We start from the raw sequence: 26441 nt of genomic DNA, 5'->3' as shown, positions 1-26441 counted from the left end.
AGAATGTAGATGTAAATAGTAGACGTTTCTATATTTTTAACAGCCGTCATAAGAATTCAATCAATTTACATATACTAGCCATCTGTATTATTTATCCCAAGCAAATAAACTACATTTGATCTAACTAGATATGATTTAGATTTAAAATAAAAGACGATACCTAAGTTACCAGTGATTTGATACCCTTTTCATTAATTCTCTCATTCATCTATTACATGATGTAATATTCTCCAACGTGAAATTTATCGTAAAGAACCATCGAAGCAATTAACATCTGTTTTCAGACGGAATTACTACTACCTTCAAATTTAGTGAAAACAGGACTCTCTTGGAGGAACACCGATAATAAAACCAATAAAATTTGCATAACACATTTTCATGCTAATATATTTCCCCAAATAGCTTTCACTAAACTCCCCCATAAGTTAAAACCTACGATCACTAATCTCTGATTGAAATGAGTAAATCATTGATAAATAATCCCAAATGGTAGTCGATCACCAAAAATTACATTGATACACTTTTATTAAGATAGTGAGTTACCTCAAAATTCCATCAGCTTTCTTCATATCTTCACAACTAAAATACTGTTCCATGTAAGCGGTGATAATAAGTAGTTTGTACATTCACTTTTTTTCAATTCAACCGAAATTATGGTGCAAGTAGATGAAAGAGATAGTAATTCGAGGCATTAATTATGGGGGACGATCTATATATTGTTACCTGTAGCTTCGTTATTTTGTTATATAGTTTCCTTTGTGGCCCGTTTCTTGTAAATGTGTATTTATGAAAGGCATAAGCAATATTGGGAAAGGGTTACCTTTTATACTATGAGATTATAGCAGTATAGTTATTAACATTTGTATAAAAATCCATTTTTACGATGTAATTACCCAGAACGGTTTAGAATTAAGAAGTTGTTTGTTTTATTTACTGTAATTTTAACAAGACAAATAAGATTTGTCTTTATGAGTCTTTTCAAATATATGGATGTGGTGGATAGAGTCCATTGTTTTTCATAACCCTCTTTTAAGTCCCAGAATGTAGGTACTATATGTTTCTATATTATTAACTACCTTCAAAATTAGTGGAAATAGGACATCTCTTGGAGGAACACCGATACTAAAACCAATAAAATTACATAACACATTTTCGTACTAACACATTTCTCCAAATAACTTTCATAAAACTCCCCCATAAGTTAAAACCTACGATCACTAATCCCTGATTGAAATGAGTAAATCACAGGTTCGTCCATCGATCGATGGACGAACCTGATAAATAATTCCAAATGGTAGTTGATCACCAAAAATTACATTGATACACTCTTATTAAGATAGAGAGTTATCTCAAAATTCCATCAGCTTTCTTCATATCTTCACAACTAATATACTGTTCCATGTAAGTGGTCATGATAAGTAGTTTTTTACATTAATTTTTCCTTTAACAGAACAAGAAATTAGTAACTATCACAAGTACTAATTATTTTGCCCGAAATTTAACTTACATAGGAAAAAAGGTTTAAATGACATATATTTCATAACTCAATAGAATCAAAAGTTTTATCCTGCCTTGTACCAAATTTTCTTATAATATTTGGCTAAATAAAATGCACAAATTGTAATTTTAAAGTTTATTTTAATAATAACTTTATAAACTTATAGGTACATGCAACTGCAATACTTCATCAAGTACTGAGTACAAAATCACAGTTTAAACATACTTTAATATGTTAAATGTTTCTATGTATTCTTAAAACAGATGTCTGCTTAGTTTCTTTTATTTTACTTGACTTCATTGACAATATTTGGGATTATACATTATTTATACATAAGTATCCATCAAAATGTTTGAAATTAAAATCAGATTATTCAACCAAATATTTGTTATTTACTTCTAACCTGGTGAAGTACAGCTCATCGGGTATTTGACGTGTAAGGCCAGCACAAACCAGATATTTGATATTATCTTTTTATAATTTAACCATGATCGGATTTGATTGATATATGTTGAGTGGATTTATCTAGTTAATATTTTTCTTGGGTTTTGGGAATATTTGGTCTTTGTGTAGTGAACTGCAGTAAATGTTAAGTGAGTTCTGTTAGAAGCACATTTTCTTCTGACTGGTTGGCATTCAAATCTTGTAGCAATATATGCTGACTTAATAGATACCGGTAAAACTAAATTCTTCACATTATATTAATTATAATTTTCCGTATTATTTATTAACTGAAAGGAGAACAAAATTATTATGAATTCATACACAATAAATAAAACAAATGAGGCCTAATTTTTATCATTTTTACAAAACAATAATTTATTTACCTATGCTCTTTTATAAAAATGTATTTTCTTCCTTGTTTGTTTCACTCCTCCACCTTTACAGTAGTAGTTCATTAGATCATTAGGGTGTCATTGATGTCTTTTCAAATATTGTCCTCTACTATTCTAGTATCCTGCAAAATCATATCTAATCGTTTCTATTATTATAATTTTTTTAAATGTAGGAAAATGTATTGGCTACTTGGAAGAAAATCACAATTATCAGTACATGATAAATTGCTATTATATAAGCAAATACTGAAACCTATATGGACATACGAAGTTCAATTATGGGGATGGTCGGCAAAGAGTAACATAAACAAAATACAAATTATTCGGATCAAAGTCCCGAGAAGTATTATGGGTGCTCCCAAATACTACAGGACTGGCCACTTAACAAACATCGAGACCTTTAGATACCCACAGTCAGTCAAGAAATCAAGAGAACTGCAAGAGGGCATGAGGAAGGACTCCATTCTCATGGGAATATTGAAGTATTGTAGCTTTTGGATACCACCAGAACAGGACGGAGACTCAAAAGAATCAAAGTATCTGATCTTATATAGTGTGGTGTAGTGCGGTGCATATAATAATAAATACAGCAGTGACATATCTAAATATTATTTCACCAGAAACTGAGATAGGGCCGATTAATCCTGCAGTACAGGATTATACATACCCCAGTAATGACTACTAAACTGGCTATCAATAATTTTACTATAATACTATGATATAACTTCTAGTACAATTGCATATTATTTCTCTCATACCCAATGCAACTTTTTTATTTGAATAAAAATAATGATTTTCTTCTTTACTACTTGTTATCGTTTAGAAATCTGCAGCTATATCGGAGTGATATTTTGGAATATATTTACTTCTATTCGATATCCTTAAAATGTTTTGTAACAAATTTGACGGTTAATATACCGTGTTATCAAATTTGTAATAATTATAATAATAATTTTTATTTTGTAATTAGTATCAAATACCTTTGTTGCTCTATATAGTACATATACTAAGAATAACACAACAATTTAGCAATTATTGTTATAAACTTGTTAATGCATCACAAAATCTAAGTATTCTAGATTATGTGTTGATTGTTTTCACTGGATCAACGGTAAATTTTAAAATGGCCGACTATACAAACTGTAGGAAGAAAAAGAGAGAGCAACATAGCCGATTGTGTGCACGCTCCAGTTCTGACATTCCCTTCTGTTTATCGTATTCTCCAAAACCGTCACGCATAAACAGTACGTTTTAGCGCGCATTTAAAATTACAGTACATCAAGCGTTAATATTTAATTTTTTTTTCAGAAATTGCTTTTATTCCGACCAAAGTAATTTGTCATAAAAAATTTTAGTTATACATATTTTTCAAAAATATCAGTCATAATGCCTATTCCATACATTTTTCTTAATAAAAGCTTCTATTAAGTTATTAGAGTATAGGCTATAAATAACTACGTTTACTATACTAGCAAAGCGGTGCATTATGAAATAGATTTAGTAATTGTTGAATGTCAAAACTCAATCTCAAAATATAAGGTTTAATAGATCTTACTTCGGGTATCTATTATATTAATAAATCGAAATTGAAAAAGTCACTCAAATCAATGCAGTTCGATTGGGATAAATAGAGCTCCGAACGCGGAACTCGAACGTAACTGGAAAACTTCCCGCGAATACGACTACTACAGCGTACATCAAAGGGAATCTAAAACTGATTTCCGAAGTGGTAAAGGCACAAAACCTGCTCGCAAAATATGAGATTGGAGCTGCTAAACACGCCAAAGCGTATTATTTCCAGGCTACGGCGGCACGGAGGTTAATATAGATTTCGAATTTATGAGGAGACTACCGCAAGATCGAAAGTTTTCCTTCCCCTCTATTTTGGTATGATTTGCTTATATTGAGTACCTTTTGTTGGATGCTGTATATAATATATCGAATTAAAAATCCCCAATCTGTTTATATTGTGTTCCACACCATTTTGTGCAATTTTAGGTTTTGTATATAATCCTTTTAAAACTACAGTGAACTCACCACGCCATAAAAATATATACACCACTTTTCACTTTTAGTTTATATTGGCTTTGACATATAACGAAATTTTAATGCAAATAAAAGTTTCCAGTTCGTTTCTCTTCGTTTTTTATATAATACATAATGTAACACATAATTAACGATCCATTTAATGTATTTTTTTTTTCATTGGAGAGTATATTTACCTTTTTACGTTTAGTTCTTGTTTCCCTCATTGCTGTATATCTATCTCACCTTTCCTTGTTAAATAATTTTAATTTGTCCCTCTCTGTGTACGTTTTGTTGTAAAATTCTGCCAATTTTCTCTAGATCTTCTGACTTAAACATATTACTTTCTTCCTAATTATTTATTTTAATTAGTTATATTCCATTTAGCCCCTTTTACCATAGCTAGTATCCATTTTCTCATCATACATTCCAACCAAATTATATGCATATTTTGAATGATTACAAACATCTCTATGCACAGAAATCTTACAGTAACTGTCACTTTCACTATAAGAATCACTCCTCAAATCAATTGCTAAATTGTTAACTTCAAATCAATTAAAACACTTGCCGGCTTGGTTGGTACAGTGGTAAAGGCGACAGGACGGTTCACCTGCTGTTGAGATAGTCGTGGGTTCGAATCCTTTGGGGGCATAGTCGTAAATTTATGTTTGTGATTGTCCTTGGTAAGAGTGCAAAATCCGACAAGTAAAATCATCCCAGTCACGCCAGTAACCAGGCTGGGTAAGACCGGATGTCTTCTGGGATGATTTCTAAGTTAGTCACTCGCCATTCGGTAGACTTAATGTCGAGGACTGTGGTTCGGAGTCCACGTTAAACTGTATTTCAAACAATTTCTTCTTTTGCATGTCTGATGAAGTTCATCCGAACCGAAGATGTTATTCTAAACAATGCTTCTTTACACAAGTCTAAACTCATTTTATATGTTGTTCATTTCAAAAAATAATTTTAAACACAATGAAAGCTACCAATACAGATTCCGAGATCATTGCACATTTATACGGAAGAAAGCGCGTTTTTTTTAAACTTGGTTTTATTCGTCAATGTAATCTCCATCAAGAGCCACACAACAATTCGAACGCCGCTCTAACATTTTAATATTAATTTCGTAGGACGATATATATTTTGCATCAAGCTACACCTGTCATGAGTTGCTGTCCACTCAGATGACGATCCCTTCGATTCCGCAGTGAAGTAATGAATTCATGTTTCATCCATTGTCACATATCCTCGCAAAAATTCCAGTTTGTTAGGTTAAACATGGAAAAACACTGCTCGGAATCATCAACACCTTCTTGTTTTTGGTCAACAATGAGCAAATGCGGCACTTTGAATAAAGCTTTTTCATAATCAAATGCTCATGCAATATAAATCCAGCACATTCTTTTGATATCTTTACATTATCAGCTAACTCACGCAACTTCACTTTTCGATCATTTAAGACAATTTTGTGGATTTTTTTATGTTTTCTGGTGCTACCACCTCATTTGGACGTCCACTGCGTTCTGCATCACCGGTGTGTCTCCGACCACGTTCGAAGTTATCAAACCAACGTTTTATTATTGTTTATGATGCAGCGGAGTTCTTATAACACCTTTCAAGCCATTGCTTCGCTTGAACGAAACCTTTACTTTCTTATTTTTTCCTACCAAGAGGCAGTGTAAAATTAAAAATACGAAATTGTTTTTGATGCGTTGTTTTGAAACTCACAAATTTATGAGTAGAATATCATGAAATTTTAGCAGTTTTCTATTGAAAGTACTAACTGAAAAAGCGGTTAATGCATTCTACCACATACGTCACCCTATCTATACTACGAACAACCGATTGAGATTCAAAACAACCAAAGAAGCTTTAGAGTTAAATGTAATATTGAATATTCTCAGGGTAACGTACTGGGGTCGGTTTTGTACCTGATTTACACCGCAGATCTTTCAGCTAATCGGGACACAATTACTACGACCTGCGCAGACAACACTACTGTCCTGTCAGTACAGTAAAAATAAATAATAAAAAAGTAAAAGCAAAAATAAAGTAAAAATGTACCTAAATCTTAATATAGGAATCGTAAAGCAAGAAATAAGTCACCTTAGCCTAAGATATCAGAAAAGACAAGCATAACATATAAGTGAGATATAACACTAATAGCTGAGTAGAGTGAGAGGACAACAGCACACGACGCTAAAGAGATGTAACATCCCCAATATCAGCAATAGATCCATATAGAGAGAAGGCAGCTACACCCACCGATGGAAGCACAACAGACAATAAGTTGGACAACACAGTCTTCAGGCGTTTTATGAAAAAGGAACTGGTTATCTTTCTACCACTATCAAATCTTGGTTCTTAGAATTCAAATCTCAGCCATAGAATAGGTTTTTAAAAGTTCTTTCCATTGTATCGAACCCAACTTGGTCTTGTGTCTATTAAATTTAATTTAATTATTAAATTTTGATTATGTGTTTATAATAGATGAGACATAGTTGACTTTTTAGTTATAATGCCGAATAATAAAATGTTCTTAAACTTATTGGACCTCTTAATAGGTTATAATAACGTTGTATATAATTTTTTTAATGTTTTAGCGACCTTTGCTTTCTCTCCAACTAACTTAACGCTGAGGGAAATCAAAGCATACATTTATTTTTTATTTTTCCACAATATAATCACTCGTTATTAATGGAATATTGTACGATTTATTTTAAACAATTTGAGAACGTTATGGTTATCATTTAATAGCCAGCTTTCCACATTCGGATTAGACAAATTATAAAGTGAATTACGGCATAAGTTATAAATTTCCCAACGCAGAAAATATTGTGCGAGAAGAAAAGAAAAAAAAAACGATTACCGATCATTAATCACACTCGAGAGTCTACCGTAATAATAATCCAATAATGACGGTATTAAAGGTTACGAATGACTCTCATCTTAATAAGGAGGGGATGTCAGAATTTCGTTTAAATCCGCCCATCCCGATTAAGTAAGTGGAAAACCGAATTCGGGCGGGTTGGGAAGTCCGGGCGGCGAGGGGCACTAATCGAAATCAAATGCCAACGTGAAATATTAATATTTCGCCTGGATGAAGATCATTCGTAAACGCTGATATTTTCCATTAATAATAAAAAATGTGTTCGTCTTGAGTTACGATCTTCTTTTTTTTTCGTGCGTCGTTTCTCTTTCGTCTAAGAATCGTATTTTCCCTATTTTCCCTGTCTCTGTGAATTTGCATACGAAATATAACAAATGATTGCGTTAGGTGAATAATTCCATTAATATTATGCTGACTTAATAGATACCGGTAAAACTAAATTCTTCACATTATATTAAATATAATTTTCTGTATTATTTATTAACCGAAAGGAGAACAAAATTATCATTGACTCATACACTATAAATAAAACAAATGAGCCCTAATTTTTATCAACAGTTCAGCCACATTTCTCTTTTTCTGCCTTGGAATGAAAATACACAACTAGTTTAAAGTTTTCAACGATGTCTAATTAGATTAAGGATGTTAACACCATCGATACACATTAGAATGTCTATTTATAACACAAAATTATAAAAGCAATGGATGACAATAAACAATATGTCAATCAAACATATGTTACAAAAGTAAGGGAAGTGCTGGAACTCATTTAAAAACTAGTAAAGATAGTAATATGAAAATATATCAATAATTTTTATGAAATATTTTAAATTAAATTGTAATTAAAGGGCTCATTTTAATAATTGAAGGTTTATTTAATATTGTTTAACTAAGTAAATAAAAACTGAGAAACATTTGAAGATAAAAATTCATATTCTATTAGAAAATTTTATTGCAAATCTGAAAGAAAAACGGAGTAAAAAATACCATATTTATATAGAGACTATATTGAAATATATTTACATCATATTATTATATATTATATTATATACTATATATACAATTATATATTGTCTAATATTGTTCACAAAAATCTATAGACCATATTTGAATATGTCATTCATCTGTTTCAAAGCAAAATCTTCATCTTGCAGACCATCGTACTTTTCGTCTGAAAGAAGTCTTCAGTCAATACAACATTATTTTTACAAAACAATAATTTATTTACCTATGCTCTTTTATAAAAATGTATTTTATTCCCTGTTTGTTTCACTCCTCCACCTTCACAGTAGTAGTTCATTAGATCATTAGGGTGTCTAATTGTTTCTATTATAATAATTTTTTGAGATATTTTCCATTAATGATCAAAAATGTGTTCGTCTTGAGTTACGATCTTATTTTTTTTTCGTGCGTCGTTTCTCTTTCGTCTAAGAATCGTATTTTCCCTGTCTCTGTGAATTTGCATACGAAATATAACAAACGATTGCATTAGGTGAATAATTCCATTAATATCACCACCTGCTGCTGCTATTTAATAAGTTTGATAATAATTTTATATGCAGTAATTCATCGTTATCCTCAGGGTTTACGTTTTTGCTGAAACCGAGGTTGACGAGGGATCCATACATGTCATTTTGTTAAAAAGTCCTGCTACCATTTTCATAACCTAACAGGTCAATTGAAAAGTCCTCGGCCTACCACAATAAAACACAATTTTTGGCAAAGTTAGTTTTTTTTTATTCAATATAATTCCCTTCAAGGGTGACACACTGATTATAGCGACCCTCCAACTTTTCGATACCATTTTTGTAGTACGATTTGTCCTTTGCTTCAAAATTCAGCGAGCACTCTTTTGAGATCTGAGAACAGGAAATAGTCCCAATTCATGGATTTTTGCCATCGTTTTCACTGACTTGTGAGACGATGCATTGTCTTGGTGAAGCAGCTCAACTCTCGACTTTTTTTAAGGCATTTTTCATGACATCCTGCAACATCTGATGCTGAACATCTTGAATATTAGCTTTCAGATGTTGAATCGTTTGGGGCTTATTCACCTAAAATTTAGACTTTTAAAAACTCCATGAGTAAAAAAGTCTGGTGCTGTTAAATCCGGAGATCTGGCTGTTCATACTAAATGGCTACCTCGCGAAATTTGTCTTCGTGGAAAAACGTCATTCAATAATTGAATTGTTGAAAGAACTGTGTGTGGTTTGGTCCTACCTTGCTGAAACCACAGGTCCTCTAGTCCTAGCTCTTCCATTTCAGGCACAAGAAAATTTCGTATCATGTCTTGGTATCGTAACAGTAACCGCAACACCTTGATGATTTAATAAAAAATAGGGAGCAGTAATGTTTCCAGCATCAATACTACACCATAACATACAGTTGTTTTTAGTAGATGCAATGATGTTTCATGAATTAATTGAAGATTCTGTGTTCCCCAAAACCGACTGTTCTGTTTATTCAGGTGGCTATTGAGAAGGAAATGGGCTTCATCGCTCATTATCAATTTAGATGAAAAATCTTCAATTTCCCCAGACAGCCTTAGGATTGCATTACTGTACTCAACTCGTTAATCAGGATCTCTCGATGGTAATTTTGGACTAATTGAATTTTGTACCGGAACATTTTCAAATCAGTTTATAAAATTCGCCCTAAACTGCGTGCAGAAATGCGTAGCTGGGAACCCGTCTCCAAATTGATGTTTCTGGAGACATCAATTCACATTCACACATCATCACAGACATTTCAACGTTACGAGATATCCGATGTCTTCCAGAACGAGGCCTGTCTGCTGTCGTACCATACTGTTGAAAATTCGCATATAAATGATAAATTGTGGTTTTTCATCTATAATAAAATTTGGACGTCTACACAATACAGTGGTTAAAGCGAAACTGAGCTAAAAATAATCAATTAAATAACCTTCTGCAGCTTAGAAGATCTTGGCTTAAGAAGGAAAGGGATACAGATTTAAGACCTATATAAATCATCAAGTGCAATACGAATTTTAATTTATAAGGATAGCTGATAAATAGAATAAAGCTGTGTTATTGACTCTGCGTCTACATTAGCCATCCAAATATCTGTTTTTTTGGATAATTGGGCTTTTCCATTTTGAAAATTTTTGTCCTCTGAATTTTGAGCTCTTAAACTTTTATATTTTTAACCTTAGTTTTTGCTTCCTAAATTTGATTACCTTTTTTGGACATAACTATATTTTGAACTAAAATATCCAAGATGTAGATAGACCAAAATCCATACACCCACACTGCAATTTTCGATATTTTTATACAGAATTGCTTGAACTTACCATTTTGTTTGAAAAAACATATTCATTTTATGGGAAGAATTTCATGTTTTATATTATATCATGTGCTATACATTAGTTTTAAAAGATTTTTTTTTAATTTGAAGCCTTATTGTGAAAAGTTCGTAAAATATAATTTATTCAAAGTATTACCTGTTCGACGATAGCCGCTACTTTTTCCCATCGTTTAGGCATTTTATGGATTACATCTCGAAAGAGCGATGTATCTTTTGAGGCTATTCACGAAACGATTTCTGGTAACTTCTTAGTGAAGTGAAGCGCTGCACGAACAGGTCTCGATACACATGTCGAAACAAGTAGTAATCGGAGGGAGCAAGGTCTGGAGAATACGACGGGCCCCATTTTAGCAGCCATTTTATTGCTTCAAAGTACATTTTCACCAGTTTTACAGCATGTAATCAAGCGTTGTCATGCTAAAGAATAACGCTGTTGTGTCTTTCTTCGTGTTCCGACCATGTCATCCACCATTTATTGTTTCATTAGAGCTTGGAGTCCTATATATTCGATATAGATGTTGAAGTTGATGCATCCCCATGATTTTTTCACGTAATAGATCCACTCTTCATCACCAGTAACAATACAATACAAAAACATTTCAGATTTTGCCGTTAAGACAGCATTTTACACATAATCAAACGATCATTTCAATGTTTCATAATTCTCATGTTCTTCAAGCGATTAGTAATGGTTTCTATTGTTAGTCTGCATATTATTTCTGCGTTTTACACGGATTATCTATATGATACCTTAGATGCCAGAACGCTCATTGTCTTCAATGTCAAAATAGCCATGTCTAAAAGATCAGTATCAGTGAGGCTTGAACATGAAGTCGGCAACACCATCTGTTCCGAATTCTTTTTAAATTAATTTATTAATATTCATTTTTACTTCAGAATTTTAGGATTGTATCATCTTCACCATTTTTCACCTTGGCTTTAAAAAATATCAACAAAAATACAACTTATATTAAATAATTCAAGTATTGACTTTTACACTGTATTGTCCCAAAGAGGAGAAAAAAATAGAATGTATTGTGATTGGATCTAAGTCATCATAATTGTTCTCAATAAATGCAAATTCAAGCAAATATATTATCATTAAAAAAACTAATTGTTATCTAGACCTATTGTTTCATATTATATTTAATATATCTTCAGTAATTAAAAAGATAGTGATAAGAATCAGGTAATAGAAAGAGATATTTAGTTTAGTATCATATTAACAATCAAAATAATGAAACTTCAGTAATGACTAGAAACTTCATCGCGTCACGACTAACAAAAAAGTCATCGCGACCCAACATTTACATAATCTAACTAATTAAAATAATTGGTGCGAAGTTAGTCCATTACCAGTTTTTATCTGGTCCACACCATCGAAATGGGACTACCGGTAATATTTCATGTTTTTAATGTCTTGATAATTAATAGAGAAACGTGACCTAAATGACGGTAAAAACGGACGAAAAAATTATATATTGCCGGAGTTTTAAAATAAAGAATGGAACAATAAAAGCACAACGCCATAAATTTGTTTTTATGTTTCGGCCGTTTGTAATGAACAATTTTCGGCCAGATAAAAAATAGATTTATCTTTATTTTGTTTTTTGCTTTAATGTGATAGTTCCTAAATTGAACATTGATTGAAATTAATAAATTATGAGGGAATGGACTTAATACTTATGAGGCCCGCCCGATAAGTACTTAGCCTCACCGCCTGGTGGCCCCACTATGGCCAGAGATGTAGGAATGTTCGTCGGGTCGGTCAGTCGGTCGAAATGTGTGGCTGCCGCTGCGATTATTTGTCAGAACACTCACTACTATTTTTGGAAGGAATTTGCACGAGAACTGAAAAACACTGGTTTAATTATCACTTGTTTATTTCGATATTGAGTGATACATGTGGTCGACGGGAGAATTGACAGGATATTAGGTTAGGTAGAGGAAGTACGGTAGCGCTGTGGAAGTGGTACTATTACAGGGGGATGGAGAAAAGAGAAGAGAGCGAGACGTTGTCGTGATGGTCTTTTATACCCTGGAACTGCATGGTACCAATCCACGGGCGTTGCCAACCTTTGTACTTGTTGATAAAAACGTGGTGGCCTAAAGGGTCGTGGCGATCGCCACATAACTCCCCTTCTAGTGGAACTGCCGTGGAACCTACCTATATGTAGTGCAAGTTCCGGAGTGCACCCGCAATCACGCAAACAAACGCCCGGGGACTGCTGATGAGATGGGGATCCCAACCTGAGCGAGGAGTTTTACGGGATCAGCTGCCATCGGAGTTGTAGCAGGACGTCGTTCGTCTTGGGGCGCTTAGCTTTGTTTGAGGGTACCTATAAGTATGTTACGTGTCCCGTCTCGTGATGCGAGGGTGTACATGTGTTGATGGTATACATGGTGGGCTTCTGTGGTTTTCGTCCATTACGCTAGTCTCGTGGAATGTCGTCGACCATGTGATGTTGATGGGTTCCGTTCCTCGTGCTATCCTTCCATGCACGTGTCGAGCACCTGTCAAGTGGCTTATGTTGAGTTGATTTACCTGTTAGGCACTTTGATCACGTCGGGGTCACCAATTGCTGCCGTTGCGATTATTTGTCAGAACACTCACTACTATTTTTGGAAGGAATTTGCACGAGAACTGAAAAACACTTGTTTAATTATCACTTGTTTATTTCGATATTGAGTGATACATGTGGTCGACCGGAGAATTGACAGGATATTAGGTTAGGTAGAGGAAGTACGGTAGCGCTGTGGAAGTGGTACTATTACAGGGGGGTGGAGAAAAGAGAAGAGAGCGAGACGTCGTCGTGATAGTCTTTTATACCCTGGAACTGCATGGTACCAATCAACCGGCGTTGCCAACCTTTGTACTTGTTGATGAAAACTTGGTGGCCTAAAGGGTCGTGGCGATCGCCACAGAGATGTAGGGACCACTAGAACTCTTTAGGCCACCACGTTCATCAAGCTCGAAAGTTGGCAACGCTGATGGATTGGTACCATGCGGTTCACGGCTACAAAAGGCCACCACGACGATATCTCGTTCTCGGTACACACGTAAACATTTATGATACGTTTACACACGTTTGCAGCACGTGGTGACTTCTTACTTCTTACGTGCTGACTTAGTAGCGTGCCGTGATTAGCTAAAGAAATTGTGCTTAACTAAAGCATTAAGGTAGTTTTCCGTAAAAATGGCCGGCCAACAGCCAAGATGTCCGAGCAATAAAAAGACGAGCACGTCAGGCACATGGAAACACAAATTGCGATACTGGAAAATCAAGTGTCGTAATTAATCAATCCAAAATGACGACCGGCGAAACCGACAACGAAATTATTGACACTGGAAAATCGGATACTAACGCAAACTCTGACAGCGAAGGAGAATTTCAACCTGTCCGGCGAAAAAAAATGGACAGAGAAGGCTGAAATCAACTACAACTACCGACGAAGAATCAAACTAAAACAGCAGCATAAAGCAACATGCAAAGAGACAAGCTGTGGACCAAAATAGGGGTGAGTCTGCTCTTAATTCATTGTGTATTAGTAATATCGCGGTAGCTTCTACTTCTTCTTCCGCTATTCCGCAAATTAACGCGACGCGTAATTACAAACTCTTACAATTGAATCTAATGACATTCCCGTTCCAACTCCAGCTAGCACCAGAGTTATTATCTTCTGCGATAGGAGCCTCGAAAACGTCTACTACGGAAGATAATAGCAAAAATCTACGACCTCATTTTGGCAGACGACCGATTGACCTTGTGCTAGATAGCTGCGACAGTATGCACATCAAAAGACCGCGTAGATGAAATCCTGCATGAAATTTTGGGCATAAGAAAGCTGTCGGTGCCATGGTGATGATTGCCACGTTTCTTCCTCCGAGTTGTTCACTCCGGACAAGTGCACCCGTGAGACTACTTTAGAACAGTGTTTGATGCTATTTAAGCGCAATCCGAAGGATTCCTTTTTCTTTTATAGGCTAAGTACCTATGGACCAGTCTCGTACTTTAAGTACTATTTATATTATTTTGGTAAAATTGAAGATTTATTATTCGAGAATTTTTTAATCTTGAGTATAGATCTTTTTCAACATTAAAACTATTGTTGCTTTCTTCCAAGTTTCTTGCAGATTTGACTTGGCCTAAATGAATTACATATTAAGTTTCAGATTGTAAGGATAATAATAGTAACATCTCTAACAGGGAAGTTGACTATTAGACTTCCTGACTATTAGACAATTATTCCGATAACTATGTATTAATCGTAATTTTATGGACCCATAAGATTCATTTTGTCATTAATAAAATAAATTACTATTTAATTCCTCTTTAGAACCTTATGAGAAGTATATATATATATATATATATATATATATATATATATATATATATATATATATATATATATATATATATATATATATATATATATATAGTATATCCAAGGTTTAAAAGGAACGTCCAAAGGCTTCAAAATTTCAAAACAGTTCAGACAAGCCATGCTGCAATGACTTGAACAAGTAGTAATCAAAAGTCGCTATATCTGATCTGATGAGTATGCTGGATAAGACAGAAGCTCATTCCCCTTCAAGCTGCAACAATGTATCATTCCTATCGTATCCTAGGAGGTCGACTTTGCGTCCGTAAATCGCTATTGATAGTATTTTTTTACAAGAATACGTCACTTAATTTGTTCACTTGTCATCGCTACAGAACTGGAGTGACATATTCATTTGATTTTAGCAGCTCGTATTACACTACACCTTGCATGGTCATCCATGTTTCGCTTCAATATCTTCAGTATCATTACCAGTCAGAATACGCCACAGCCAACTATTCTTTTTTACCTGGCAAGCAATAAAACCTCTATGCTCAGTCATTTCGTGTAGTGACCAGTTGTCCCCCTTTTATAAATTTTTCATCACATATATATGCCTGGAAACAGTTGTTTTTTCAACTGTTAAACTGTCCAAAAGTTCTCTTGAGAGTTTCATCTGGGTTAGCATTAATATCAAAATCACCTCTTTTAAATCATTGAAACTAAAAGTGATTGTTGGGATATGACGAAGCAGGCAACCATAAATGTCTAAAAGTTTATTATGGGCTTTGATCGAAAATGTCTTCAAATTAAACAAAAAAATTTAGAACCTTCTTATAAGAAGTATATATATATATATATATATATATATATATATATATATATATATATATATATATATATATATATATCTTGGCATGTAATATAGGGAAGTGAGATAATCCTGTTTTGTAGTATATAACCTTGGATATATTATATATATATATATATGTATATATATATATATATATATATATATATATATATATATATATATATATATATATATGTATATATATATATATATATATATATATATATATATATATATATATATATAATATATCCAAGGTTATATACTACAAAACAGGATTATCTCACTTCCCTATATTACATGCCAAGATATAAATTTTGATTGAATTAAATGTAATTCTTAAGAATAGAAATTTGTGAATTACATTCATACCTTAATAGTAAAAAATAAAATAATTCACACAATGCGCTACTACTACTATTACTACTAGTCATGCGCCAACATCAACAACTTTTCAACAGTGCTCTGTCACATTTTACTTGTAAGGCCAAAAATTAAAATACCTGAAATTACACCGGCCGTTTTATCCAGAAATTGCTCCATTAGATTGCTACATGTTAGGAACAAACGAAAAATTAGATTATATACGTAATATAATCTTTACGCTATTTATTTTACTTGAAATTCCTTTGATTATTGAATTACTTCCTATATTAAATATATTGCACACTTAAATTTTATTGAAAGTACAGGGACTCTTAAAACAATATAATTTAATTTGCTTTTTGATAGCCCTGTGCCAATAAGCATTAACCAAAAAATGAAGGAGCTATAATGCTCCAGTTATTAACACGATTTTTATTCGGTATTAAAAACTCAATAAAAGCTCTGAATAGAACGGTCTGTGAAATTTAAAGTGCGAAATGTGATGCCCGAATAAGCTTTCAATTTGCATGTATTTTAATGTTACACGATATCGACTGATATAATATACCATATCCATTTCCATAAACATTTTAATGGGAATGGATATTAATAGCAATATTTTGTAAATATTGATCGTGAAATAATGGTAGTGTTGGAGAATTTTATTTTGATTTTTCGATGTTCAAAATGCAAATTTTGGCAGAGTTTCAAGGAAGATTATGTGAAAATGTTTTTCTTTTTTGATAATTTTGGATATAGCAAAATGTTATTTGATTCACATAAGTTATATTATTTAAATATATATATATATATATATATATATATATATATATATATATATATATATGCCGTCAATACATGTCTCTCAATTTTATTTTAATATAAATATAACCCCTATTTTGTAAACATATTTCCAATCACATCTCACACTTAATATATTACCAAATTTCACAATATTCCATTGCCTATGCCATGAAGATTACCTTTTTTAGAGTTTTGTTGAAGTGTAAAGAAGGCGTCAAAGCCATTAGTCTTCTAGGTATCATTATTCATTGTGGTATCATTATTTATTTTTAAATACATGTTTAATTTTTTTTGATAGCATCTTTATTAGATATGCTTAGTACAATCTTAATTATAAATTAATTTATTACTACATTTCATTTGTATTTGGATTAATTCACAACCAAGACAAGTGCGAGATAAATACATCAATATGTATCCCTCAATTATAAAATTATAATAACTTAAGCTATAGTTTACACTTAAGGTATACACTTTACATAACTTCGTGGGGTTTAGTTCGCTTCAATCTCCTGATATCCTGCGCGTTGTCCAGTAGTTGCATTGCTTCCACGTTAGTATAATTTAGTAATCTTCTTTCATTTTTTAAGGCGAAATCTTGGATAACTTCACAAATCCATTTGATTTCCAGTTCATCGTGCAGTTCTTCGTTAGTTACATAGCGATAGGCATTGGTAATTAATTGAATAATTTTGTTTTGACAGCTTTGGTTAACTAGTTGATTTAAATTTTTAGTACAGCCCTATATTTCCACCCCATATGTCCAAATGAAATCAATGATTTTAAATCAAGTTGAAAGTATCTTCCGACTAACCAGTATAGTTTTTATTTTGGTTCCAATGTGTTTTTCTTGTTGTCTAACTTGATGTTATGTTTAAAATGAAGATATTCTTCAGGGTGAGGCTTAGTCTGACAAAAACTAAGAGAGTTTTAAAAAACAACATAAATTACAAACATAAAAATCACGAAACTAAAAACACTAAATTTTATGAAATTGTTTATTTTAAGGGTTTTATATCTGTTGAATTCGAATTAACCATCTATTTGTTAGTAGATAGGTGCTTTACCATATAAACCACGATCACTTGGAAATTATTCTGATTTTATTGAGTACTTTATCATTTCTTCACATTAAAATGGCTTTTATTGAAAAAAAATAAATTAGTACAATGTATGTTTATAAAAATACTTTCCGAAATTTTCTACAACTTTCTAACAATATGTTCTATATAGAGAAATATCAAATTAATTGAATTCAACAGACCTAATCACATATAAAAGTTTGTATATATATGTTGTATCAAATATTAAAGGCTTTTAAATTTTGTACAAATAGTCAATTTACATTTTTGTTTTCATAGAAAGATAAAATGAATTTTAGATTATATAATTACACTTGAAATAAATTTAAAGTTAAAACAAAGCTTCCCAAGAATTTCTCGCGAAAATAAAGAAAATCGAATAAAAGAATGACACTTTAAGTTAATGTCTTTTCCTTGTCGATACATTAAAATCCGAAAAGTTTAAGACTTTTTATTTGCGCAATCTTATACTGTTAACAAAAAGTGGAAATATCGATCAATCTCATCGTCAAATGTGTTCGTCTAATTTAAAAATGGCTCTCGCATTTCTTCTATTTGGCACTCTTGGTTGGCTTGTTTTCCTAACCCAGTTATTTTTCGATCAATTCCGACCTTCTGATATAAAATACTGTTTAAATTTGAAAGCTATTATCAGGCTTTGGCAACGATATCTGTAAACCTATCCGGCGCTTTTAGACTACACTACGTCTGATGCTGCGCTGCGATTGTTACTCCATAATCAAAATAGAGCATCGACCGAATGCTCTCCGTTCTGATTCATGTAATGCACATCTAATAAATAATCAATATAATATCCTGAAAATGTCAGTCTTCACAGAGTGTTAGTCCAGTTATCACAATATTTCGATCATTGGTCATATATTTAGCTGTAATCTGTTAGGTAGTTGTGATATGATCTATACATTAGTTTTAAAGATTTTTTTATTTGAAGTTTTATTGTGAAGAAGCGGTACAATGTATTTTACTCAAATTATTCTTCATCGATAGCTGCCACGTTTTCTGATTTTGAAAAAGTTATTCTTGAAACGCCGTTTGTTTGAGGCTATCCACGGATCGACCCATTTTTTTGATATCTTCATAAGAAATGAAGCACTGCTCAAACAAGTTAAGTCTCATATGTTGAGACCAGTAGTAATCACAAGAAGCAAAATCTGGAGAATACGGTGGGACGAGTAGCACTTTTAATGTTTCGAATTATGTTTTCTCCGGTTTTGCAATATATTGTGGCGTTGTGGTACTAAAGAATAGTAAAGCCGTTTATCTACTTCAATTTACCTTCCCATCATTACTCTGAAACCATCTTTTATTAATTTGACGTAATACATTGTTTCTCAGATATATGCTTTTTATTATAACCTGGTGATTATTCACCTATCATGCTAATTCTTTGTTTTTCCTTAAGTTCACTATTCTCCATTCATCTAGATCTTTCCATTTCATGCCTGTGCCATTTTGTTAATTCTCCACTGTTTTTTTTTTACATTCTTCAGGCAGTTATCTTCTCAATTACCTTCGATACCTTCCTCATTGTGCGACATACATTTTTATGTCATCAGATTTCCTTCTGATTTTAACTGGTATCCGATGTGAACAGAAGGATGAATGGCTTGTTCTCAAAAATTTCTCCAAATATCCAACATCATTCAAATGTTTCATGTCAACCTTCATAAGCCTATTAGATTAAAATTAGTCATTGATTACATGATTCATGTTGTAGACGATAAATTGGAAAACGTACCAAACAATCAGTAACAGTAACAACTGATATATTTAGAAATATAATAAGTTACATTAACAAACAGTACGGCGATTGTACCAAAACGTTCTTGTTCAGTTCTTTACAGAATAAAAAACTATTTGCGACTTTGAACAACTGCCTAATAAACCATCTGGAACGACCCAGAGAGACGTTATGGTTAAAATACTTAACAACCCTCTCTTGTCCTGAACTATAAACTACTCGGTATCAATCGGTTTTTGAGAATGGGACAATACCCCGTAAATAGACCATATGGCCCTCGCCAATTTACCGAATATTAATGAGTTAAACAAACACCATATTATTGTATAAGCACATAACAAAAGAAAAACAGTTCATTATTATTGAAGTTTTATTGGTTATACGTAAATATCTAGTTCGTAATAGATTGTAGCGTATTAATGTCTAAGATATTGCTCCATAGGATTGTTCAGTGTATCAAAAAGCGTATTAAACTCCAGTAGAATCCATCTTTCACCTCTCCTGTCGTGTATATTGCCATTTTTCATCACAAAGCACGACAACGTTGGGCCATATGTTAAAAAAATTATTACCACTAAAAGGAAACTTACGATTCAATTGATATCCTAATTTTCAATTTTATCTCATCTTCTGTATTTACCAGACGTTGTTCTATTCAACTACTATCGACTCTGATCAAAGTCTTATGGTCTGGTTGAGCAGCACTTCACTTCTTATATAGAAGCAAAAGATTGGGCCCGATTTTTCATCATCCTGATGTAAAACGCGGAAACTATACGCTGTCTGAAAAATGAGGAAACATTGGAAATAACGATGCTACATAATTACAATAATTTAAATGAAGTATTACTTATGGGCATGTATTTTGGTCAGTGATATATATTTGTGAAATTGCAAAAATATTTATTTAAACAATTGTTAAGGGTCTAGTCTATCTCTAGTCTAGAGGCGTAACTTTTAGGTATGTTTCAAGTACAATAGAAAATAATAACATTTTTACGATCCAATTTTTACTAGATATTGTGGTAGATAATTAGTGTTTAAAAAATTTATAAAAGAAACAAATCCAAAAATATACAGACTGAAACAGTGGAGGGTTTCAAAAAAAAATTGCGCGACTTCTTTGATACAATTGTAACCTTCCTAATAATTCCCTTGAGTCCAAAAGAAAGAAATTAAAAAAAAATAAATAAAAAGTACTGTGTACGATTGAAAGCAAAGTTCTATTGATTTTAGCCACGTCAACCTCTTGGATTTTTTAGTAACGTGGGCGAACGAACTCCTCGGCGTTAAGCCTACCGACTGGCGAGTGACCAACTTTAGATATTATCCCAGAAGACATCCGGTCTTACCCAGCCTGGTTACTGGCGTGACTGGGGTCATTTTCCGTGTCGGATTTTACACTCTTATCGAGAACTATCACAAATATTAAACAATCACAAGCATAAATTTTACGACCATGCCCCAGCAGGATTCGAACGCGCGTCTATCGCAACAATAGGTTTTGTCGCCTTTACCACTGCGGTGCCAAGCCGGCTTGTACGATAAAAAAGAATACAGATAATAGAGAAGACAGTTTAGTAGAGATATCATGTCAACCGTTTCGAAAAAAGTAATTTCGAGAAGAACCCGTTAAAGGCTTCGTTTTTATGTGTCGCGTCAATTAAACAGTTAAATCTCCGGTAATAATTTGAATGATGAAAAATCACTTTAAGGGCATATTTTTAAAGGACAAAACTTTGGGAACAAAATGGATTTTTTCAAAATATTAGACTAGCATTTATCCTTTTAAACAACCAAGTCAAACTTAAATCCGATGGTGGACTTCATAAAATAACAATTCTCTATTTAGTATTATTGAGTTATTTAGTGACTTTAAAATGCATGTAAGCACCTCATACATTATACCATTTCCTCTAAGTAAATCTTCAAAATTACTAAAAAAAAACATCAAAACTTATTTTTACGCCCCGTGTATATTATACAGTTTTTCTAAATCTGAGTAAATGTTGAAATTAGTGGAACCCAATCTTACAAAACGACAAAGAAAATATCTTTCCCCCAGAAAGCACGTTCTGATATTTTCAGACAGTATTTTATAGTGGAGATCTAAAAATCGGAAACTAATAATCCCGCGAAGATAATGAAAATTGCCCGAGACAGGCGACACATTTTAATGAATAATTTTCTGAAATCTTTTGTCATCCACAACTAAAGCATTCATTTAATTTCCGGATAACGATATCTTTAATCACTTCTACCGGTGGAAATCTTCATGAAATTTTGAGACGACGGCTTTCTAGCTAATTAATTCGACAGTAAAGCTGCCACTACGGCCACTTATATTGATTAAACGAGGTAAATACCGCAAGTTTCTTCATTTCTAAAATATTTCTCATCAAATATTATCAGGTCTATAAATTTTAAAGGATTTACAATAGACGATGTTACTGTATATTACACCACCATAATTAATGAAATCAAGGACTCAAGTACCTAAAGACTCAATGATGTTAACATTTTATGTTTTATTTTTTATTTCTGGTTAGGTTTGCTTTTCTCTTTCATATTTTGGCAGATTACTTTCCCTTATCAACAAATCATACAGCTGTAGCAAGTACAGTCCTCTTCTAAATAGCTACCTTTTCAGGATTAATGGTATGCAATATTTTCCTGCACTTTTGGAAAGCCTATAAACTGGAGGATTAATTGAAATTTCTTAAATATATAATTCCCTATTATCTTGTCAAAATTTAATTGTCGAATATTATTCTGGGGTTCATATTGGCTACTTGTATTTGCTTCAATATTGAGTAGTATAACATTCTTAAGAAAAAAAACTTATCTGAACAGACTCAAATTAATTTTATGTCTGTAACTCTTGTTGACTTATCCGACCCTACCTAAAATTCATTCGTAAGATAATAATCATATCGATAGTTTTATGGAAAATACTACCTTGATGATAACTCCTTATACAGTGGTATATAAGCATCTTGACTTCTTGTTTTCGAAGAAATTCTTTAAACATTTTTTTTCTTTTATCGTCCTGTGGCTTCCAACTTTCAAAGCCTTACGAATTCTTAAAATATAGATTAGATTGTTTAATATCTATATTATGGATATTAAAGATTATATATTATTATATTATTATTATATTATTAGACTTTCTTCAAGTTTTCCATACATGTAGTAATGGTCATTTGTAGGAAACAATGTAGACGATGATTCATCGGAGCATACCACATTCATTTAGTCATCAAGTGTCTAAGTTTTATGATTGTTACGCCACTTTTTAACCGACTTCAAAAAAGGAGTAGGTTCTATGTTCGACTGTATTTTTTTTTTTTCACTTATGGACAAATTTCAAAATTCATTTTTATTCCAAAGCGTGCACTCCCGAGCCCAAGCGATACAAAAATAATAATGTAATTTTGTGACATATACACAAAATTAAATTACGAACAAAACACGGTCCTCGGAATTAAGCCTACCTACTGGCGAGCGATCAACTTAGGAATTATCCCAGAAGACATCCGGTCTTACCCAGCCTGGTTACTGGCGTGACTGGGATCATTTTCCATTGTCCGATTTTGCACTCTTGCCTAAGGACAATCACAAATATTAAACAATCACAAACATAAATTTACGACCATGTCCAAGCACGATTCGAACCTATGGCAACAGTAGAAAGACCGTCCTGCCGCCTTTACCACTATGCCAACAAAGCCGGCTATTTAGTTACTACAACGATTATTATGTACATACTTTATTTTACATCGTTTTTTTTTTGTGTTAGAAATCTAAGTTTGATTATTTTTTACTTTTTAGTGGGTTCCTTATTTATTTTTTGAAGTCAGTTCAATGTTTTGTTAAAAATATTTTTAGCAGCTTGGCATTAGTTTAGCCATTATAAAAAATTTTCAAACGAAGCCGTTACGCGAAAGTCAGCTTTGTGGAGGTTCTGCCGTACTGTTTTTGTTGAAACAGTGTTGCTGAAGTCAGTATTTAATGTCCTCCGAGCTCTGTCAGTTAACTTTGAGTTTCGCCCACTATTTCACTTCGCCGATGATGTTTTACCACGCCTTGTGCATAGTATCATTACCGTGGATACTACCCCTAAGGAAACATATACACTGAAATATAACCTACAAGACTTGGCATCTAAACTGAGAAATGCATACGAGTAAAGTTATTATATATATATATATATATATATATATATATATATATATATATATATATATATATATATATATATATATATATATATATATTATCACATATTAAGTTCGTTAACAACGATATTATGCGTTTTGTAACAGTAACAAGCCGAACAAAGAATCAAAGGGACACTCGAAATACGGTGAATCCAATCGGTCAGTCGCGATGGAACGCCAAAATCAATTTTCAATTTTGCCTTTTTCGGTTGGGATAACCACGGACGCGCATAGCCCTTTAATTATCCGAAAACTACTTTTTCCACATTTCGCTTTCATAAAAAACGCATATTCAAGGTAAATTTAAAACGATGTGAATTTTTCACTGAAAAGCGATCCGTTGTTTAAATCGGTTTAATTGCTATATATTACATTACTTTTTTAATACATTTTAAAATAGTGGATATAAAGCATTAATCACTTTCTGTGCATATTCATTCATATATATTGAAGCTGAGCAGATAATAAAAATATGTGCATTAGTTTTCTTTCTTAACTTCTTGTTATTAGGTGCTTGCATGTGTTCTGATAAATCTTTCACTTCAAAAAGGCCGCTGTTAAAAAAATTATACAGTGGTATATGAGAAAATATTTTCCATGATTTTCTACTTTTTTCATAATTCTCTCAACATGGCGATATTTTTTCGAAAGAACGACATTGGTTCGATCCTTCGTCAATTCTAAAAAGTGGCAATCAGAAGACGTTCTTTCGAGCTGCAACAATGTATTTTTCACAACTCTTGTAACGTATAACTTTGCGACTGTTGTTGGCTATTGCTGGTGCCTTAGCAATAATACGTCGTTAAATTGACATCAGAAGCCATCCATAGTAACAGTTTTATGCGGCTTTTGCAGCTGGTAATATACTATGTAGCCCGAGAGAAATGCATACAGAGATTTTATGGCCAATCATCGTTTCGATGTCGATGTCAATGGTTTTCCTGGACTAACCTATGACTTTTTACTCTTGAGATTGTCGTACTATGTCAACTTTTTATGTCCATTCACAATAAGTCAAAAGAAATTATTATTTTTTGTCTGGCAAGCAATGAAACCGCAATATTGAAACGATTCGAAAGGGCATTTTCAGCTCATTCCATGAATCAGCATTTCCATGATTTTTAAAAAAATTTTTGCTCTACTTCCAGAGGTATGATTAGTGTATATGCTAAATAATTCAATAAAACTAAATGGAAAACTTTGATTTTATGGAAAGACGTGTGAAAATAACCGTAATTAATATTTGAATACACTGACAATTCGCATTTTCACCAATAGATGTAAATATAAAATTGCCAATCAAATTACATGGAAGTACCTAATACTAATTCTATTTATAGTAAAAGTGCTGATCCTATTTCTTAAAAAACTAACAAACATTAAACATTTATAAGGAGGCTTAAAACTAGTGATAAAGTAATAGACTGGACCAAACATTAGAGAATACAACTATAAAATAATTTTAAGAAAAAAAAATTAACCGACTTCAAAAAATAAATAAGGAACTCACTAAACGTGATAAAATATTTAAACTTAGATTTTTACCACAAATGAAACATAAATATATTATAATAAAATGGGCTCCGAACCACGGTCCTCAGAATTGTCGGATTTTACACTCTTGCCTAGAATATTCACAAATTTTAAACAATCACAAACATAAATTTACTATCATGCCTCAGCAGGATTCGAACCCGCGATTATCACAACAGTAGGAGGGCCGTCCCATCGCCTTTACCACTGCGCCACCAAGCCGGCATTATTTTTATATTGTTTGGGCTCGGCAACGACTTCAAAATGATCAGTTAGTAGTCGTTAAAATATTATTCTAAATAGATAAATAGGTTTAGGTAGGTATTCAGCTAAATTGGGTGTATATAGTAGAATATAAAATATGTGTAGTAGATAGTTAAATTATTTTATTTAATATTTCAATGGGTAGACCAAGTATGATTGCATCCCGTATGAGGAAAAATAAGTTTTGTCCATTGACACGGATATGACACGGTATGAATTCTATCTCAAAAAAAGGATGTATCTTTTGATGTTATCCATGAATCGACACATTTTTGTAGATTGGTTCAAACGCATCAATAATAATCGATAATCATTCTCATTGAAGGATTCACTAAATTTCTGCAGCTCACAGCTTCTTTGATACCACACCGAGCCGATTCCACGAAATACAGAACCTTAGCTTGAAGTCATGGATATTCGGCTTTGTTGGTTGGTGTTGATGCATGACCAGGTGGTCACCATAACATTATTCATTTTGAATTATCGTAACGGATCTGCTTTTCACCACCAGTAACAATACAATGCAAAACAATTTTCCAATTTTGTCGTTGAAACAGCACTTCACACGCGACCAAACGTTTTTCCATGGATGTTCGCAAATCATTTATACAGTGCAAAATATCCAAACTTTTGGGTCATTCTAATTTCTTCAATT

General features: G+C 32.7%; 1 protein-coding gene across 5 annotated transcripts in view; it reads left to right on the top strand.

The window, feature by feature from the left end:
• The window catches only part of Tpst (Tyrosylprotein sulfotransferase), a 610347-nt gene that overhangs the window by 506424 nt on the left and 77482 nt on the right, over positions 1-26441 (top strand). The gene's annotated exons all lie outside the window — the stretch shown is intronic.

The sequence above is a fragment of the Rhynchophorus ferrugineus genome, unplaced genomic scaffold (assembly GCF_030347505.1).
Source record: "Rhynchophorus ferrugineus isolate W39M unplaced genomic scaffold, kcgeb_rfMv2 rfM2, whole genome shotgun sequence".
Lineage (NCBI taxonomy): Eukaryota > Metazoa > Arthropoda > Insecta > Coleoptera > Curculionidae > Rhynchophorus > Rhynchophorus ferrugineus.
Note: the sequence above shows the minus strand (reverse complement) of the source record. Positions and strands in the feature narration are given on the sequence as shown.